A 16879-nucleotide genomic window follows, 5' to 3' on the forward strand; every position below is an offset into this window, starting at 1 on the left:
CCCCGCCCCCCCGCCGCGCGCGCCACCGTCCGCCCTCCCCATTGGCTGCGCCCGCCCGGCCCCGCACTGCGGGCTTCTCCCCGCGCCGCTCTCGCCCCACATCTTGTTTCCTCCCACAATGCCTCGGGGCGGAGTGGGGGGAGCTGGTAAGGGTGGGGGGAGGGAGATGTGGCCTTAAGAAGAGAAAGAAGGAGAAGAATGCAGACCCTTCCACCCAGGGCTAGGAGGCCAGGCCTAAAAAGGAATAAAGGCGAGGCTTAGACAGAGGCAAGGGTATAAAAGCCCCAATCCCAAGAAGAATAAAGGAAGAGAGAGGGAAGGAGATTTCAGACACCGAGGAGCAGCTGGGGAAGTAGAGATCCTAACCTGAGGAAGAGGAAGGGAAGCCTCAGAGGAAAAGACAGGACCCCTTCCCTCCCCCCATATCTGTAGGAAGAAGAGGAACAGCCAGCTCCACAGAGAGGTATAGGCACAAACAGCCCCAAGGGCTCCCCCTCCCCTAACCTCCAGGAAAAGTCCCTTCCCCACGCAGTTCAGCCTTTGTTCCCGAGTCTCAAGGCCACAGGACCTAAACTCCCAGCTGGAGCTCCTGGAGCTCCAGCTGCTCTTTATCACCAAGAGCAGTGGAGGCAGACCCCTAGCACAGTGGTAAGAAAGGAGGTTGGTCTTTGGCACGCAGGCTCCTGGGATAGAGGTGAGAAAAAGCCATTTCTAGTCAGTCTAGACTGGAGAGGGAGTGAATAGAACCCCCTACGCGTGGGAACCACAGTATGGCATAGACGGGAGGTGCCTTAAAATTCAGCCCATCCATATTTCTCGCCTTACAGAGGAGAGAACCAAAGCCCTCACCAGATCACCGGCAAGTCGAGCCTGGTCTTGGCTTCTAGGCAGCCCCTCTGGTGGCTGAAGGGGCTGTTTGTGGGAATGTGCCTTAATGCCTGTGCCTGTTGGGAGAGCGTCTGCCTTCCACTCTACCCCACCCACCTCCAGAGAACGGGAAATGTCTGAATTTTTCTACCTTTCTATTTCACAAAGGAAGTGTCTACCTAAAGGGGTGGTGAGAATCTTTATAGGGAGCTACATATTTGGGCCACACAGTGAGGATTATCCCATTCCCATTTTCCCTTCATGGCACCAAGCCATGGTCAGGAAGTCAGACTTGCTCTCACTCCAGTCTGCTCTGGTGAGGAGCATTATAATTTAATGTTCGTTATGTGTTAGGGGAAACCTAGAAATCATGTTTGCCACAGCTCTACCATCTCCCAAACTCAGTGGCTCTTTCAGAGAAATAGACAAGGCCTGCTGTATCCCCTGACACCCAGGGTATTCTGATGTCAGCCTCTATGTGAATGAATGGGGGGCGGGGCACATGTGGGCAGAGAGGGAGGAGATGAAGAAGGATGTTTCAAGGTCTGTGGAGAGCTAATCTCATGGATTACTGGGAAGAGAACTCTTACCCTCCTTCTCCAATGGTCATTAGCTTCCAGCCCCTTCTATGGCCTAAAGATCAGAACAGCCATGTATGGTTGTGCAAGTTGTTCTTGTACAATGACATTCCGCCTAAAAGGCAGGTGAGGGCTAAAATACAGCTTATGCTCCACTTGCTAAACTGTGTGCCGTGGTACAGGACAGTGTACACCCAAAAGATGCATACTTTTTTTTAAGAGTGCATAGAGGTAACTGAACTAGTGATGGCCCTTCCAAGTCCATACTGCTGACATATAAATCCTCCCTCTCCCTGCCCCAATGCCTAAAGTAAAGTAGTCAGGCATTTGGTCATTCCCAGTCGGCTATGGTGGAGGTGGAGGTAAGGAAGGGCACAGAATTAGAACCAATGCTTTGACTTTTAAGAAATATGAGTGTTGGGGCGCCTGGGTGGCGCAGTCGGTTAAGCGTCCGGCTTCGGCTCAGGTCATGATCTCACGATTTGTGGGTTCAAGCCCCGCATCAGGCTCTGTGCTGACAGCTAGCTCAGAGCCTGGAGCCTGATTCGGATTCTGTGTCTCCCGCTCTCTCTGACCCTCCCCGGCTCATAACTGTCTCTCTCAAATAAATAAAAGACATAAAAAATTAAAAAAAAAAAAGACTTCTCTATAAAAAAAAAAGAAATATGAGTGTCAGTGTGTGTGTCAAATATGTGTGAGAAAGACTTACTCTGGGGGATATCATGGAGACTTGCTAATAATACTATGGTTTGTAGATAATATTTATAGAGCCCTCACTCTGCCAGGCTCTATTCTGTTTTAAATGTGTTGTTGCATTTAAATCTGGAACAATTGCAGTGAATATGTATTACCCCCTTTCTGCACAGATGCAGAAACTACCTCTTAGAGAAGTTCAGTAACTTGCCCACGTTTATTCAGCTTTTGTCAGGGCAGGATTCAGCCTCAGCCTGTCTGTTCTCAGGGCCTATACTCTTAGCCTTCTACTATCCTGCCTCCTAACAGAGAAAATAAAAAAGTGTAAACCAGGGGTTTGGTTTTCTATCCGAATTATACCAGCACTTTGTAAACGCATCTGACTCCGAAGCCCTTTTTCATCCAAACATTTATTAACATCTCCAGGAACTACTATTCCACAGGACACAATTTGGGAAACTTGTGCTATACTAATTACTGCTATTTATGTAAAATGCTTACTGTTTAGGATAATTACTATGCAACATAGTAACTATTGTAATTAATACGTCGGCTTAACTTGGTGGATCTTTTTATTTGATGCCACTACACATTCGTGATTGCCCAGTTATCTGTTGCCCAGATAACAGAACAATGTCTTCAAATTTAAAAATCACAGGAGACTTTCATTCTTGCCTTATCTGTGAGCCCCCTATTTTCTGCCTCCTTTTTTAATTTAATGGTTCCCTAGGGTCCTGATGGCCCCCCTAAATCTCAGATCTCTCCACTGTGGGTGTCCCACAGGCTCCTGAGACTTGTCACACACACACATATAAAGCCTGATCATTAGAAGTTTTGGCCCCGGTGCCAGAATACCTGGATTTGAAATTCTTTCCACCAGTCTACCAGCTGTGCAGATCTGGTCAAGCTGTTCATCATCTCAAATTTCATTTTCCTCATCTGTAAATCAAGAATAATACCTACTTCATAATTAAGAGAAAATACTTGAAAAATTCTTGGCATGATGCCTGGTCCATATAAATGATTAATAAATGTTAGCCGTCATCAACATTTCTTTTCCAGACTTGTTTCCTTTTCCCTGTATTTCTTAACTCGGTTCATTGCCCTATTATCCACCAAGTCAGAAACTTGCGAACCCTGAATGTGGATGAAACTACTCCATGGCTGAAAAATATGGATTAGAAGGACACTCCATCCCTTCCTCCACCCAAAAAAAAACCAAACCGTGTCTGGATTCTTCTCTTTCCCAAGAACCCACCACAGGTCTAGCATCACCCACCTCTTGGCTGTTTCTCCAGTCCACGCTCCCCTTTCATCATGAATACCCTGCATGGGGCACTCATCGTCTCTTCTAATTGGTTCTCTACCTTCAGTCCTGGCTTCTTCTCCCTAAATCCACACTGAAGTGTTCTGTCTAAAAAATGCAAATCTCCTAGGCACTTCCTGCTTCCTGCTCAGAAAAAAATACTGCTCTTTCCCATAACTTATTTCTGCCATCTCACCCCACACAAACCCCTACCCCTGCCTTATCTCCCCACACTTCCCATCTCCCTCTCGATACTCTAGGGACACTGTCTACTGCCTATGGTTTCCCCACACCTAGATTCCACACCTTTGTTCAGGTGGCTCCCTTGCCTGTGAGGTTTGTGGCTTTCTTTTCTGCCTAACTCCTTGGTTTGAGTGTCCTCTATGGATCCGTCCCGAATCCCAGATGCCTTGACAACATCCAGAGCTATCTGTGACCACATTCTATTAAACTTGTGAGGCCTAAGTTTGTCTGTAGTTCTTTGCAGACAGGGATTACATCTTATTTATGTACTGGCGGTAGAACCTAGCACAGTTCTTGGAACATGGGAAGTTCTCTGTGAGTGTTGGTTAAATTGATCATTTCTATTAGGGTAAGGCCTGTGGGGCTCCCACAGCGGAGACCTAGTCAGGACCTAGGGAGCCATCAGGGCCCACATCATGATAAAAACCAGGAAGGTGGATAAAACTACTCCATGGCTGAAAGATATGGATTAGAAGGACACTCCATCCCTTCCTCCACCCAAAGAACTATGTTCGAGTTCTTCCCTTTTCCTAGAACCAGCAACGCATGCTATTTACACTGGGGCCCTTCCTGCCCAGAACAAGTTGCTGGCTAAGGTAAATCATTTGTCAGCACTAGGGAACACCCAGGCCTGGTGTCTGAATTGATTTCCTCCTCCTACTCTTTGCTGGGTATTTGGCTGACATCCGACCCTTCAGGTAAAAATAATCAAGGGTTCTTCCACCCTGGCTGACTGGGCCACCCAGAAGAAAGAGAGCATGGCAATGACAAAAGCCATTTCACCAAGCCCTTCAGCTGTTGACTTGCTTCAAGGACTCCAGGAGGATGGAGAAGTGGGGGAACATACACCCTCATACTCGGTGCAGTAAAGACCCTGGTGGTCCCCAGTGGGGGTGGGGGGAAACCTAAGGAAGAAAGCAATGTGACAAGAATGACTGGAATCTGCCCCAATTTCTCACTGATTTCTTGAGTGGCCTTGGAAAAAAATGCTTCCCTTTACCAAGTCCTAAATATTGCCTTTCCTCTTCCCCAAGTCCCCCCAAACCTGGAGGAGTCAGCCAAAGTCAACCATGTGCCCAAGAACTAGTGAGATCAGACTGGAATAGGAGTCAGAGGAGAAGTCCTAAGCTCACTTTGACTCATTCAAATCATTTTATTCTGCAGAATCTGGATTTCTTCATCTAGGAAATGTAGGACTGGATAATCTATAAGGTCCCTGTCAGCCCCCAAATCTAGGATTCTCTGATTTCAATACCCCACCATAAAGGATACTTGCCTCGTGGGTCAGAGAAATTTCTCTACCTGTAGCCAAGCTTAAATACCCTCTTTTCTGATCTTTCTGACCCACGTAGAATTCGGAGAGCATTTCTTTATACTCCCACCATCCAACAAAGTTGGGATATCATTCTGTTCACCTTTGTATTCTCTCAACTAACAAAGTACCTTGACAGTTAAAATTCAATGAATGTTTGAGCTTCAATATTAAAGCAAGTGGTCATTAATAAAAACCCAGAAAGATGTTCCAATGCAAGTAATGGTTTCTAGGTCACGACTCCTCATAATTTAGGAGCCTTCCTCCTTTGTTGTCTGCACAATCCTGAGGAACCCTGCCCCTGCCATGGGAGAACCAAAACAGAAACAGAATTTGTCAGTCCTTGTGCAAAAGAACAAGTTAGGGTTCTTGAGTGCAAGAAACATGTGAAGAAAAGAGCAGGACCAGAGTAGCCCCCCTGACTCCAGGGAGCAGGAACCATGGAATGGTTCCCAGGGCATCTCAGTGGGGCAAATCACTGGCATTTTCCTTGAGTCAGACCAACTGTCGATTCAAATTCCCAAAGAAGGGCATCTGATTGGACAGATTCGGTTACAGGTCCACTTTTCGGCCATGGAAGTGAAGGCAGCCTGAAAGACCTTCTGAGATGGAGGGGAGAATATCTGACAGAAGGAAAATCCACATGAAGTTACAGGAAGCAGGAGAGTGGGTGCTGGGCAGGCAGACACACAGATGTCTCCTCCTGGAGAGCCTCCAGAGTGGGAGGCAAGATTATTTATGAGGGAGAACCTTGTCCCCAGTCATAAAAACAAACACTAAGCTCTCGTACCCTCCCATAGAATGAGGTGGGGAATGGTGAGTGGAGTCCTAAAAAATGAGGTCTGTGCAACTTTGCCTTCCTCTCTGAGAAATTTTGAAGGAAAACTTTACCTTGCTAGGCATATTGAAGTATGTCCCGGTTGGCAAAAACTTTAAAAAAAATCTTCTCTCTAGAAAATGGAGGCCACCTTACATTTCAATGCAATAAGCTAATTCTATTTTTACATATATAGCAGCTTTATTGAGATATGGTTCACATACCATAAAATTCATCTCTCTAAAGTGCATGATTCAGTGGTTTTTAGTATTCACAGAGCTGTGCAACCATCACCACTTTAGAACTTTTTCTACTTTTTAGAACTTTAGAACATTTTCAACACCTGAAAAAGAAACCCTCTACTCACTGGCAGTCCCTCCTCCATTTGCCCCCAGTTCCCATTAATCTACTTTCTGTCTTTATAGATTCGCCTATTGTGGAAATATCATACAAATTGCATCATAAAATACATGGTTCTGGGGCACTTGGGTGGCTCAATGGGTCAAGGATCTGACTCATGTTTCATGTTTTATGGGTTCGAGCCCTGCATTGGACTCTGTGCTGACAGCTCAGAGCCTGGACACTGCTTCAGATTCTATATCTCCCTCTCTCTCTCTCTGCCCCTATCCTGCTTGCACCTCTGTCTATGTCTCTCAAAAACAAATATTAAAAAATTAAAAAATAATAATATAATACACAGTTTTTTTGGACAGTCCTAGTTCACTTAGTATGATATTTCCTAGGTTCATCCATGTTATAGCATACAGATACATGAATCTGTACTTCATTCCTCTTTATGGCTGGTTAATATTCCATTGTATAAGCATACCATATTTTATTTACCCCTTCATCAGTTGATGGACATTTGGGTTGTTTCCACTTTTTGGCTGTGATAGATAGTGCTTCTATAAGCATTATGCACACGTTTTGGGGTGGATATATGCATTCAATTCTCTTGACTATACACCCAGGTTTAGAATTGCTGGGTTTTATAGAAATTTTATGCTTAACATTTTGAGAAGTGGTCAGACTGTTTTCCAAAGCAGTTGCATCATTTTACATTCCTACCAGCAGCATATGAGAGTTGCAATTTCTCTACATTCTCACCAACACCTATTATTGTCTTTTATAGGATAGCCATCCAAGGGGGTATGAAGTGATACCCAACTGTAGTTTTCATTTGCATTTCCTTGGTGGTTAATGATGTTGAGCATCTTTTCATGTGATTAGCAGTGTGTATATTTTCTGTGGAGAAATCTGTTCAGATCCTTTGCCATTTTTAAATTAGGTTGTCTTTTTAGTATCGAATTATAAAAGTTCTTTATATGTTCTAGATACTAGACCCTCACCAGAGATATGATTTACAAATATTTCCTCCCATTCCATGGATTGTATTTTGATTTTCTTTTCTTTCCTTGGTTGTATTTTTATTCCCTTGATGGTGACCTTTGAAGCACAAAAGTTGTGAATTTTGGTGAAGACCAGTTTGTCAAATTTTTTGTCCCTTGTGCTTTTGCTTTCATCCTAAGAAATCATTGCCTAATCCAAGATCACAAAAATCTAGTTCTATGGTTTCTTTTAAGAGTTTAACTCTTTCTAAATGAATCTTTTTGAGTTAATTTTTGTATGGTGTGAGATGGGGTCTAACTTCATTGTTTTGCTTGTGGATATCCAGCTGTCCCACATCTTTAGTTGAAAGACTATCCTTTCACCACTAAATTATCTTGACACCCTTATCAAAGATCAATTGACCATAAATTTGTTTCTTTTTTAGACTGCCAATTGTATTCCATTGATCTACCTATTCTTAAGCCAGTATAATACTGTCTTCATTACTATAGCTTAGGAAGTTTTGAGATCTGGAAATGTCCTTTAACTTTGCTCTTCTTTTTCTAGATTCTTTGTCTAATTTGGGTCCCTTGCATTTCCATATGACCTTAAGGACCAGCTTACCAATTTCTGTAAAAAAGCCAGCTAGACTTTCAATAGAGATTATGTTAAGTCATAGATCAAGCTGGGGAGAATTAATATTGATATTATGATAGTTGAGATAATATTAACATGTTCTGATCCATGAACATGGGATTTCTTTCCATTTATTTAGGTCTTCCTTAATTTCTTTTAATAAAGTATTATAATTTTCAGTGTACATATTTTTCACTTTTTTGGTAAATATATTCCTAAGTATTTCATTGTTTATTTTATTTTATTTTTTAAAATATTTTATTTTATTTATTTTGAGAGAGAGAGAAAGCATGGGTGGAGGAGGGGCAGAGAGAGGGAGATAGAAAGAATCCTGAGCAGGCTCCCCACTGTCAGTGCAGAGCCTGATGCAGGGCCTGAACTCACAAACCATGAGATCACAACCTGAGTCAAAACCAAGAGTCAGATGTTTAACCAACTGAACCAATCAGGTACCCCTCGTCCTTTTTTTTTAAATGGCACTGTGGGGTGTCTGGGTGGCTCAGTTTGTTAAGCGCTGACTTCAGCTCAGATCATGATCTCATTGTTTGTGAGTTCGAGCCCCATGTCAGGCTCTATGCTGACAGCTTAGAGCCTGGAGCCTGCTTTGACTTCTGTGTCTTCCTCTCCCTCTCTGCCCCTCCCCTTCTCTTTCTCTCAAAAATAAAATAGACATTAAAAAATTTTAATGTTATTGTAAATTTAATTGTTTTCTTTATTTCATGTTCAGAGTGTTCATTGCTAGTGTATAGAAATACAGTTGATTTTTGTACATTGTATTTTGTATTCTGCAACCTTGCTGATCTCTCATTCATTAATCTCTAAGTGTGTGTGTGTGTGTGTGTGTGTGTGTGTGTGTGTGTGTTCTTCAGAATTTTCTCAATGAAAGATCAAATCACATATGAACAGATAATTTTATATCTTGCTGTCTAATCGGGGTACCTTTTATTCTGTTTTCTTGCCTAACTGTCCTGGCTAGAACCTTCAATATATTGTTGAATAGAATTGGTAAGAGCAGACATCCTTGTCTTATTTCTGATCTTAGAGGTAAAGTTTTCAGTCTTTCAACAGGAAGTTTAATGCTAGATGTGAAGTTTTTACACATGGTCTTCGAGTTGAGAAAGTTAACTTCTGTTCCTAGTTTGTTGAATGCTTTTGTCATGAAAGGGTGTTGGTCTTTTTCAAATGCTTGTTCTGCATCTATTGAGTTGATCATGTGGTTTCATTCCTTTATTCTATTAATATGGTGTATTGCATTGGTTTTCAAGTATTAAACCAATCTTGCATTCCTGGAATAAATCCCACTTGGGTATAATGTATAATCCTTTTATGTGTTGATAAGTGTGTTCTGCTAGCATTTTGTTGAGGATATTTGCATCTATATACATAAGCAATATTGATATATAGTTTTCTTGTGATGTCTTTGTCTTGTTTGGGCATCTGGATAATACTGGACTGCACTGGAAAGTGTTCCCTACTATTCTACTTTGGGCAGGGGGGAGTGCAAAGGATGGATATTATTCTTTAAATATTTGGTAGAATTCAGTAAAGCCATTTAAGCTTGGAATTTTCTTTGTGGGAAGTTTTAAAAATACCAAAGCAATCTACTTCTTTTAGGTCTATTCATATTATATATTTCATAAAGTAGTTTCAGTAGTTTGTGTCTTTCAAGAATTTGTCCATTTTACCTAGGTCACCTATTCTGATAGCATATAGTGGTTTATAGTATTACTTTATAATATTTTTTATTTCTTTAAGATCTGTAGAAATGTCCCTCCTTTCATTCTGACTTTAGTAACTGAGTCTTCTCTATTTTCTTGGTCAGTCTAGCTAGAAATTTGTCAGCTTTGTTCATCTCTTCAAGGTACTAACTTTTATTGCATTAATTTTTCTCTTGATTTTCTATAAATAGGGTGGTTCTCTAGCATTCAGATGATACAAATTCTTGGGTCAAGGGAAGCTCAGACTGGGACTATTTCTTGAACAGCTGGATTTAAACTCAGCTCCTTGGGGCACCTGGGTGGCTCAGTTGGTTAAGCATCTGACTTCAGCTCAGGTCATGATCTCATGGTTTGTGGGTTTGAGCCCCACATCAGGCTCTGTGCTGACAGCTAGCTCAGAGCCTGGAGCCTGTCTTCAGATTCTGTGTCTCCCTCTCTCTCTGACCCTCCCCTGTTCATGCTGTCTCTCTCTCTCTCTCTCTCTACAATAAATAAAAACAGTAAAAAAAGTAAATAAAATTAAAAATATTTGAAAAATAAATAAATAAACTCAGCTCCTTGTCTGTTTCCTCTAAATCAAGGTTCTTCTATTTTAGTGTCTTCCTCACCACCTAATCCCTGAAATGATATGACAAAGAAAACAGAGACCACACTATTAGTTGAGGGCTGTGAAGGACAAAATTCCATTAAATCCATAAACATTTCTTAAACATTTATAAGAAGCTCTGTGGAAAGGGGAGAGGGATGAGTATCCAGAAGTAGCCTTAGACTTCTCCAAGCTCACAGCCTACTAGCTGGGGAGACACATGTACACAACCGACTTCACCCCAGGCTAGACTATGATGAGAACTATGATCAAGAGTGAGCAAATGTTCATGGGGGACACAGGGTTGGGTGGTAATCAATCTGTCCAGAAGAATCAGGGAACAGAAGAGTTGACATGTGAGGTAAGTCTTGAAGCATGGTAGAATTTGAAGGAAAAAGAGAAAAGGGAGGATGAAAGTTTCTTTAGTTTGAGAGAAGCCCACTGGCTAAGGCAAGGAATGGTAGGAAGTCAGGCCTGGCAGGAGCACAGTGTTCTGGGGAAGGAAACAGGACAGACAGAAAAGCTAGGGCCAGACGTTGGAGGTGGCTAAAAGATGTGATGTGGAGCTAGAACTTTATCCTTAAGAAACCTGGAGGGGTGCCTGGGTGGCTCAGCCTGTTGAGCGTCCGGCTTCAGCTCAGGTCATGATCTCACGGTTTGTGGGTTCGAGCCCCGCATTGGGCTCTGTGCTGACAGCTCAGAGCCTGGAGCCTGTCTTTAGATTCTGTGTCTCCCTCTCTCTCTGACCCTCCCCTGCTCTCTCTCTCTCTCAAAAATAAAGAAAATATTAAAAAAAAAAAAAAGAAAGAAAGAAAGAAACCTGGAGCCCACCGAAGGGCACTGGGCAGGAGCATGACATGACCAGCCTTTGTTGGAACTTGGGGCTGCAACAGAAACTGAAGTTGGTTTTCTCAGGCTCCCTGGTGCCATCCACACCTATAGAAGCAAGCAGCGACAGCTGCCGTTACCACTGTTGGTCACTCCCTCCTTGGGACTCTCTCTTCCTTAAGCTCCACTTCCCTGATTTCTTCCTACCTCTCTGGCTGCTCCTTCTCAGTCTCCTTAGCTGGCTTCTCTTCCTCTGCCCATCCTAAATGCTGGCATTCCTCAGAGTTCTGTTCTAGATTCTTTTCTCTTCTCACTGGACCACCTTCCCTTGGAGATCTTCTATGTTACCATGGCTTCAATGACCAATGATGGACTGGAAATTCCCAAATCTATGTGGAGCTTTCTCAGACCTCCCTCCTTATTTAGATCCATCAGATCTAACTATCCATTGGAGATATCCATTAAAGTGCTGTATTCTTTAAAATTAGGTCCAGGGGCACCTGGGTGGCTCAGTCGGTTGAGCATCTGACTCTTAATATCAGCTCCAGTCAAGATCTCACTGTTGTGAGACCGAGCCCTGTGCTGGCGCAAAGCCTGCTTGGGATTCTCTCTCTCCCTCCCTCTCTCTGCCCCTCCCCCACTCTAGTGCATGCACACCCGTGTGCTCTCTCACTCTCTTTCTCTCAAAATAAATAAATAAACATTAAAAAATAAGTAACATAAATAAAATTTAATTAGGTCAGATCTGACTATAAGGGAAATCCCAAGTAAAATGGCCCAAATGAGATAGAAGTTTATTTCTCAGGCCTTGTAGGGCTGAGAGGCATATCTCTGAAATCTGTCCCTTTATCCCTATCCCCAAGCTGCCATCCTCCTCCAGGTCCGCTGCAGCAGCTCCACCTTCCTGCTCCTCCCAAACCCACTCTCTGCATCTACACAGTAGCCACCAAACCCATGTAGCTACTGAGCACTCAAAATGTGGCTAGTCCAAACTGAGATGCACCATCTGTCAAATACACACTGGATTTCCAAGGCTTAATATGAAAAAAAAGTAAGATATCTTATTAAGGTTTATTGATTATCTGCCAAATGATAGTATTTTGATATATTGGATTTAATAACATCTATTATTTTTAAAATTTTCACCTGTTTCTTTTTACACCTTTTGATATTTTTTAACGTGGTGGCTAGGAAATTTTAAATTACATATGTGGCTCACGTTTGTGGCTCTTGTCACATTTCCTTTGAACAGCAGCTCTCCACACAAAACCAAAACAGACCTTTCTAAAACACAAATCTGAACACGTCACGCATCTTTTTAAATCCTGTCGGTGGCTTAGCTATTATCTTTAGGGTAAAGTTCATTCCACTCAGTATAGTTTTCGAGGCTTCGTGACCCAGCCTCACCCTTCGGCGTCATCTTTTATCCCCCCCCCCCCCTGCCTCTTGCATGCTCCACTCCAGCCCTGTGTACATCTTTTAGTTCCTTAAATGTGCCTGGTAGTTTCTAGGCTCCAGGCCTTCACACATGCTATTATGTGTCTGGAACACTCTTTCTCCCCTTGGGTGCTTAAAGTGACACTCATCTTTCCACCCTCAGCTTAAATGTCTCTTCCCCAGGAGGCTTTCCCAGCTACCTTGCTTCTCTGAGCTCCCTTTACAACTCTCTCGACCCCCCTCTACTCCACCCCCAACTAACAGTTTTGCCAACTAACTGTGTCCTTTTCCAGACTGATTAGAATCTTGCCTGTTGCATTCACTGTGGTATCCAGAGGAAAGACTAGGGACTTGTGGCCAGTAATCAACAAGTATTTTGTGAGTCAATGAATGAATCAATGAATGACTCACCCCGTAACCAAATTAACAAAGTTGTCAGTAAGATAACACCAGAGACCTCATGACTTCTAAGTCTCAAAGAAATGGCCCAGTGACCATTAGGTTCCCAGTCTGGGAGGTGAGGCAAAGGGAAACTTGCAACACACTGCCCTGTCTGCAGTCCTGCTCCAGGCCCGCACAGGGTCACTTATAGAGACCCAGGCCACCACTTCCAAGAAGGGCAAACAGTACTGACTCTCCTCCCAAGAAAGCTCTCTGGCTTGTGCCCCTACATTTTCAGAAAGAGCTATATGGATAATTCTCACCGGGAATGAGCTTCCTCTTGGGTGAGGGTGAGGTGGGGTGGGTTGGAATGAGGAAAAGAGGTGAAAACGGTGCCTATTTTGAGCTGCTGTCTACCCAGCACCAGGAGAATTGATGTGCATGTTGCTTATAAAGGGTGAGCCCCTCTGTGAAGATTTCCTTTGAGGAGACAGGAGGTGGAGGAGATGGGAAGATGGGGACCCAAAAATGAAGATAGGAAAGAACTTGGAGTCAAGAAGCCAGAGAGGGAGTGCCTGGGGCTCCACTGCTAATTTGCTGTGTGACCCAAAACAAGTCATATCCCTGCTCTGAGCTTTAATTCCTCATCTATAATCAAAAGAAGGGTGTGTAGGTGGCTCAGTCAGTAAAACATCCAACTCTTGATTTTGGTTCAAGTCATGATCTCACAGTTGTGAGATCAAACCCCATGTCAGGCTCTGCACTGACAACATGAGCCTGCTTGGGATTCGGTCTGTCTCTCTCTCTGTCTCTGCCCCTCCCCTACTTTTGCGTTCTCACTCTCTCAAAATAAATAAACATTTATAATCAAAAGAGTCAGCTTTTGGGATGCCTGGGTAGCTCAGTCAGTTAAGCATCCAACTCCTGATTTCAGCTGTGGTCACAATCTCACAGTCCATGAGTTCAAGCCCCACATTGGGTTCTGCACTTGTTAGTGCAGAGCCTGCTTGGGATTCTCTCTCTCTTTCTCTCTCTCTCTCTCTCTTTCTCTCTCTCTCTCTGCCCCTTCCCCACTTGCAGATGCATATGCCCTCTCTCTCCTTCTCTCTCTCAAAATAAATAAACATTAAAACAAAGTTAAAAAAAAACAAATGAATCAGCTTTCTGCACCTCTGGAGGGGTTGTTGTAAGAATGGAAGGTGATAATGGATATAAATGGGCTTTGAAAAGACAAGTATCAGAGTAAAACTACCATACACAGGCAAAGTTTTTAGGCTGTGCTTCTGTTTGGGCAGGAGATTCCCACAGTTGTGGGAATGAGGCTGGGAGTGCTGGCTAAGAATCTACGCTCTCTCAGCAAAAGTGAGAGCAGAAGGCAGAGCTGGAAAACACCCTCTTAGCCATGATCCTTCCAGGAGCCAGATCAGCCTATCTGCCTATTTTGCCTTGGAGCAGAAAAGCTGGATCTTTTATGTTTTATTCTTTACTTTTTTTTTTTTTTGAAGTAAGCTTCATGCCCAGCATGGAGCCCAAAGCAGGGCTCAAACACAAAATCATGAGATCAAGACCTGACCCTAGATCAAGAGTCGGAGGCTCATCTGACTGAGTTACCCAGACACCCCCAGAAAAGCTGAATCTTGAATACAGCCTTGAAGAAAGTGGGCCCAGCAGGGATCCTCAAGGCCTTTCAGGAAGCACTGTCCCACTTTGGGTCCCCCTCACCGCTTCTGACATATTCAGGTGAGCATGAACACACACAAACACACATGCGCACACACACAAATACACATCCTTTGTAGATGATACGCACACTGCAAGTCCTCCACCCAGTGCCTTGAACCTTAGAGCTTCCTGTTACCCCTTCTCAACTTGGAAGGACTCCCAGTGGATTGACCCTGCCCTTAACCCAGCTGGAGACCATGAGCTGCTCCATGTTGAGCCCCTGATCCCCCAAAGAGTCCAGCCAGTACAGAAAGGGGGGCTGGAGGCCCCTCTGAGCTAATGAAGTGGGTCTTGAAGGTGGGGCACATGCTGGAGGCCCTTGCTCTCGGAGTAGACCCCACACTTGACAAAGCAACCACTCTCAAGTTTGATAAGCCTCTTCTCTCTTTTCCTTTCAGAGCCGTGTTAGATCACACAAAGCCGTCAGGAGTGCCCGCAGCTCCCAACCTGGAGAACTGAAAACATCCCCCAGCAGCTGCCAGCGTGAAGAGGCTCTGAAATTACACACACAGGGGTCTGTGGTCCTGACCTCGCTCATCCATGAAACACTTCCCTCCCCCTCACTTCCCATGGTGTCTTTATCAAGGACGTGGGAATCTGGGCCCATCAGAAGAGTGAGTTCTGACTCCCTGCTCCACCATGGCAAACACTAGACCTCACTACGATTCAAGTCCATTCAGTCGTGTGTTCATTCCCTCATCCAAGACACATTTAATGGCCCCCTGCCATGTGCTAGCACAGGGCCTGGTGCTGGGGACACACTGAATATGACCAACCCCTACTGCTGTGCAGATCATAGTCTAGGAAGGAAGTTAAGGCATATGATGTAAATAGTTACAATAAAAAAAATCAAAAAGTTATGTGTTATAAAGAAAGTGCAGGTAAGGGGCACCTGTGTGGCTCAGTCGGTTAAGCATCCAGCTTTGGCTCAGGTCATGATCTCACAGCTGGTGAGTCTGAGCCCCATGTCAGGGTCTCTGCTAACAGTGTGGAGCCTGCTTCAGATCCTCTGTCTCTCTGCTTCTCTCCAGCTTGCACTGTCTTTCTCTCAAGAATAAATAAACACTGAAAAAAAATTTTTTAAAGGAAAATGCAAGAAAAATCCTAGATGAGAGAAGGATAATTTTGGGAAGAGTGGCTGTTCCTTGATGGCCAATGTAGTGCAATGGCCAAGAGTATAAACTCTGGGACAACAGGCCTGGATTCAAACCCTGACTTTGTTACCTACTAACTATGCAACCCCATGGAAAAATGAGAATTTTGAGGTTCTTGTGAAGATAACTTTGGGGTCCACCTGCTATGAATGTCAGCTGGAAAGTGGCATAGGACATGGCTTTTCTGCATGGAAAACGCAGAATTGGAGCAGGAAGGAAAGACAGTCTAGAATGATAGGGGCACAGGGAGAGAGTGTGGGCCTGGAGGGATTTCCTTTTTGCTACGGTGTAGCCTCTGAAAAGTGAAGAAAAAGCGACGAAGTCGGTAAATTCAGTTGGGGGTAAACTTTTGAACACAGGATGCCAAAAGGAATGTAAGAAGTACAATGACATAGGGCAGAGTGCCCGCCTAGCCCCCAGCAATTGCCTTCACCTTCACAACCATGTTCATCTGGGCCAAACTGGGGAGCGTCTCCAAAGAGGGAAGCCAGCCTTTGGGGCTTGGTGCAGTGTCGGCCTGTGCCCTGGGTTCTGCCCACCAAGGAAGGCCTATTCCTGCCTCTCTGGCAAACTGAGCCCTAGAAACAGGGCTGAGGGAGACCCCCCGTTTTCTTTCACAGGGACAGTAGACATGGGCATCTGTGCCAATCTGAAGGCTGGTGATGGAGCACAGAAGCTGGGAGACACCTCTGAAAAGGTGGCTGATGAGGGGAGGGAGGGAGGGTTGGAGAGTGGATTCAGCCAGAAGAGGCAGAGCAGGTTCATTATCATTGTCACTGACCTCTGTTTCCCTCTGGGGTGACACACAAACCCTCCATCCCAGGTCGGAGTTGGGGAGGCTGAGAGCAAAGATTTCATCAAGCACAAAACAAACTGAGGAAAGGCTGCAAAAGGGGCCCTTTCCCAGAGAGGGATTCTTAGCTCAGTGCCATCCCCAACCCTGGGCTGAGGGGCCAGATTGGGAGGCTGCGTGGTAAGGCAGTGTCCCCCCCTCCCCTGGGGGCTATCAGGAGGCCTCCACTCTTGTCCGCCTTGTGCATCTCTATTTGTGTGACTTTGGGGAAATCACTTGCCCTTGGCCTCTGTTCCTTCTAGTAAAACAAAAGGGTTTTGCTGGAAGGATCTCAGAGATCTTGCACAGCTCAGAAATCGAACGTCTGTACCTGAGTTAAGCAATGCCCTGCTGTTAAGATTTGGGGTGCTCAAGTGTGTCCTAAATATTGGAAGGAACCTGACCTGAGAAAAGAGGAAACTAGGGAAGCTGTCTGGAGC

General features: G+C 44.3%; 1 long non-coding RNA gene across 1 annotated transcript; it reads left to right on the forward strand.

The window, feature by feature from the left end:
- Positions 1 to 497: 497 nt before the first annotated feature.
- LOC115282723 lies at positions 498 to 16272 on the forward strand. The gene is made up of 3 exons (XR_003904729.1): positions 498 to 694; positions 14852 to 15067; positions 16228 to 16272. It is a non-coding gene; the product is annotated as an uncharacterized LOC115282723 (long non-coding RNA).
- The last annotated feature ends 607 nt before the right edge of the window (positions 16273 to 16879 follow it).

Source organism: Suricata suricatta, chromosome 17, assembly GCF_006229205.1.
Source record: "Suricata suricatta isolate VVHF042 chromosome 17, meerkat_22Aug2017_6uvM2_HiC, whole genome shotgun sequence".
Classification (NCBI taxonomy): Eukaryota; Metazoa; Chordata; class Mammalia; order Carnivora; family Herpestidae; genus Suricata; species Suricata suricatta.